Raw genomic sequence first — 4,831 nt, 5'->3', positions numbered from 1 at the left:
GCCTAAAGTAAGGGAAGTTTTCATGTTTTTGGAATAAACAGCTGGTCCTGAAATATGAAGTGCAGCATCTGAATGAAGTGCAACTATTCTGTGCAAGACCAAACCCCACAAACGAGAAGCAGCCAGGACAGCAGCTCCAGCTGAGTAAAACTGTTCTGAATTAGAAAGAAACACGTAGCCATTGTTTTGGTACAAAAATTTACCAAAATTTCCTGGAAATCAGACCATATAAATACATCTTGGGACAACAAATATCTTTAATCTTTAAAAAGCACTTGTCAGAACAGCTACAGCTTTAAGGTCTCTTTCTGAAAAAACGATCTGTAAGAGACAGTGATTGTTGGGACTCTTTTAGCAAATATCAGAGGAAGAAAACATGAGGATCTTGAAAACCTTAATGAAGAAGTGTTCCTTTATCTGCTAAATATAGGAAATCCTTGCAGAACAAGAAACACAACAGATACCTGCAATGTTCAATATAATGCAAGACCTGAAGACAGAGGTGCCTTCAGCACTCAGCAAAGTTTTGGAAAACTTCAATAAAAATCAAAATAAAATACTACAGGTGATATGCCATGACAATGTCGCATTCACGTGGAAAAAATAAAAATGCCTAAAATATTTAGCTAATGACAAAAATAGCTTAATAGGAAATATTGAAACCTAGGTCATAGGAATAGTAGTTGCAAAGCTCTTCTATCACTGAGGATCCTCCTCAGATTGCATCTCCCAAGATGCATCATGAACTCTCCTGCTGAGGAGGTACGTCCTGGCGTATGCTGGGAGTATGTTGTGCCTGGTGTGTCCAGTACAGGAGAGTAGGATTTGACTTCCTTGACTGTAGATATCTGCAAAATGGAGGTCTCCATCAGATCCATGGGCCTAGGCATCTTCTGTAGTGATGGAGGCCTTTACCACGTGGGCTGAGGCCACCCAGTGACTGGGTCTCTTCTGACTGTCATGGGGGTGTGACACATAGCATGCTGTAGACACACTTATTTTAGACTTTAGGAACCCAAACTTTATTATCTCTGTTAGCTGTTTCTTCTGAGCAGGACTCTCCTCAGCCTTGGAGCTCAATAAAACATATTTTTGGTCACAGAACAATCAAATTGCTGTAAAAGCTTTAGAATTTGTGGCTTTCTCTTCAAGTAAAATCATAAAATCAATCACTTCAAATTTCCTTTTCCATATTTTTTTTTTTTTCCCCACAAAAACCCCCACGCTTTCAGTACAGTGCTTTGCAGAAGCAGGAGTTCAGCCATCTGGGATGGAATTCATCTTGTCAAATGGCCATACTATGCACATCTCATAGTGCCTTATTTTCCCATGTCCACTTAAAAACCTCTGTGCATCCCTGCCAGACTCCGCACATGTCCCAGGTCTCTTGGCACTATCTGCAGGTCTCCCTCCACACACAGTTCTCTGAGCAGAGTGTTGGCAGCTTCTCCCCTGGGTCCTGCCTACCTTTAAGTGATCTTCATCAGGAGCCAGAAGTGGGAACCAGGCATGTGCTGTCCACCACTCATGCAATATTGAGTATCCCTCCCATCCCTTTGGAGTGGGAATCAGTTTGGATTTACTTCCTCCATGAGTTGCTAATTCTCCTAAGACTGAGCAAACCCAGAGACTCTGAATTAATCTTCCCCCACCAGATCCAGCTGAAATTGCCCAGTGGACCCAGTGTAACTACTTAGGGAGGTCTGAGAATGGGCAAGCACAAAACACAGACTGTGTGTTAATTTAGCACTCATTTCTGATGGAAACCAATCTAACATGGGTGGCCTTCCTTTGGACAGATGGACATGGTCCTGGGACAAAGAGTCTGTGTTGTAAGATATGGGGGGAGACAGCAATGATGCATAATACAGGTGACTTCCCACCTCATATTTCCCTCACGCTATGAGAATTGCAGTCTGTGCAATGAGTATGACAAGCAGGATATGAAATACACCGGTTTAGATATTGTCTGCTGAAGGGGAGCTCTTCCCTCTCGTGCATGCGAATTGTCACATACTTTAATCGCATGATCATGTAGTTTGATTTCTGCTGGCTAATTGCTTAACATTGTTATTCACAGACAGTTTCTCTCCTTTGTTCTTGTTTCCATAAAACCGAGATGATAAAATGTCAAGAAATACCAAAACAAAAGCAAACTTTCTTTAAATGGAGCATTTAGGTGGCATAGTTGACAGGAAAAGGATGGGGAATGCGCCATTATGGATTTAGTGTTGCTGTGAAATCACCTGCATTTCAAGTTGTAGTTTCTGTACTGTTTTCTGTTTGTTTGATTAATATTTTACAAATTCTGACAGAAAATGCATCCTGCAAAGCACAAAAAAAATAACATCCATGGTAATAAACAGCCTACTGAGTCTTCTCTTCCATGTTTTTAATGTAACAGAATAAATAGCATTGACTGAACATCAGAAGGGTTTTTTTTTGCACAGAGAAGTTACAGTTATATATAGAAGAGAGTTATTTCTAAATAACTATCGTTGGTTTTATTCATAAAGGCTTAGGCATAGAATGGAAAATAGATTTAAACGATCAGATATTTCCCCTGACTTGCTTTGAATGGCTGGAAACCTGGGAAAGTGTGAACATGTTATAAACAAAACCACGCTTCATTTGTACTTTGTGTGCCTCATAAAACAAAAATACAGATTGCAACTGAAACAGCATCTGTATTTGTAATCTTACATACAGCATAACTCCAGACTGCCTTTGGCCTGGTGGCATCAGGGATTTAATATTTCTCAGACTACCTCCACAGTAACAGCCAGCAGCTCCTGGTTTTAAGCCATGAATTTCAGGTGTGCACGAAGTTGATTATTTGGCTTGGGGGTCTCTTTTTGTTTCCATAGGAAGGTCCGTGCATGTGGTAGAAGCATGTCATCTGGTTGAGAAGCCTCTGAGGAACATTGCCCACCAGTGATGGGGTGGGGTGGGGAGGAGGCTTCTTCCCAGGAGCCCATACCCTTGGTGGGCAGTTGGACCGGAGACCAAGGAGATCATCTGATCCTTCTCATGTCTGGTTGTCTCCTACCCTTGAGACTAGTGTTCAATGGGCAAGGAACACTCCAGCTGGGGATACTTCTGCCAAAGAGGTAAGGGAGCACCATCCCTCTGCACAAGTACGTGGATTTGGGTGATCCTGTGCCACACACCAAATGTCAAGAGCTGGTGGAGGGGCTGGACTCTCCCACCCTCATGATAAACATGGAAATAGTGGCATCAGCTGTAATGCAGCTGCAGAGAGTATGAGATGCTGATGCAAATTCTCATATCTCCCCTGATCAGGAATCACAGTGTTTATGCCAAATAATAGTCCTAATTATAATTAGATTCAAACTGAACTTCCAAATCAGCCCTAGATTATATTTAACCATAATTTACTATTATGCAATGGTTAATCACATCTAACCTTAATACCAGCCTAATCCTTCAAATTATTTCAAATTTAATTCCAACCCAAAGGCAATTATCTCTTGGAACTTAAAATCTATGTCTTTGAGTTTAAACATCAGCATAGATTTAACCCTAAACCTACAGATACAAACAAAATCCTAAGTGTATATTTTAACCTTTAAAAATAACCCTTTGTTAATTATACCTCAGTACTAAACTCATATCTTTATCCTAACCCAGATTAACTCCAACTATAATCCCTAATCCTGCTCTACAACTTTTTTAGTCATAATGTCAACTATAATCTAACCTAAATTCACTAAATAAAAGGAAAATAGCAAAAGAGAAAGTTTATTTTCCAGGTCAATGTTGCACACAGAGAAGGGAAAGACAAGGAGAGCTTCATCTTGGTTCTGAGGTCTGAAATGGATGTCCTGGAGTCCATTTTGTGCTGGGGAAGGGATGTGGAGGTGAGCTCTGCCACAGGCATGTGAGACAGAGGCCAGTGCTGGAGCTGCAAGCAGTGATATATTTAGTACACAAAATGAATCTGTTCTCAGAGCTTTTTATAGTTACTGCAGCTGTGACTCTTTGAAGGTTCATGTCAACCCCTGTGGTGGTTAATGGTGAGTCTTGGCCAACTTCTGCACAGAGACATGCCCAAATCCACCAGTAAAACTTCTGCCTTTGCCAGGAAGGGTCCCTCGCACTTACCTCCCTCCCTTCCCTGGTTCACCCAGATCTCCTGCAGTCAGCTTTTGAGGTGAGGCTCTCCATGGGATGGGAGATCACCTCCAGGCAGTGACCACAGAGTAGGGGTACCAGTGCAGGCAGGAGCACATGTGAGAAGTGGTCAGACTCTTCAGTGGTGCCCAGTGACAGGACAAGGGGCAACGGGCACAAACTGGAATACAAGAAGTTCCATCTGAAGATGAGGAAAAACTTGGAGAGTGACAGAGCCCTGGGACAGGCTGCCCAGAGAGGCTGTGGTGTCTCCTTCTCTGGAGAAATTCCAAAGCCACCTACATGTAGTCCTGTGCAACCTGTTCAAGATGGACCTGCTTTGGCAGGGGGGTTGGACTGTATGATCTCCAGAGGTCCCTTCCAACCCCCACCAGTCTGTGATTCTGTGAAATGTCATTTTTAATGCTGATTTTCTGCCAGCTTTGCTGGGATGGAAGTTATGACTCTTCTTCAAAGCTGCCCTGGCTCCCACTTTACTCAACTACAATCTAACCACGAGATACAAATATCACGGAGATCACTGGCCTCAGCACCTCATTGGGGTCATATCTGTGGCCTTCCCATGGCATTAATTTGCATTGTACCATGGTCTGAAAGACAAAACTCTCTTCTCACTTGCTCCTGCAGCCCCCAGCAGCCTTGGTATGTGTGTGTTCACAGCGAACATACAGCAGCT

This window comes from Antrostomus carolinensis, unplaced genomic scaffold, assembly GCF_000700745.2.
Source record: "Antrostomus carolinensis isolate BGI_N321 unplaced genomic scaffold, ASM70074v2 scaffold208, whole genome shotgun sequence".
Classification (NCBI taxonomy): domain Eukaryota; kingdom Metazoa; phylum Chordata; class Aves; order Caprimulgiformes; family Caprimulgidae; genus Antrostomus; species Antrostomus carolinensis.
The sequence above is the reverse complement of the archived record's forward strand: the minus strand, read 5'-3'. Positions refer to the sequence as shown.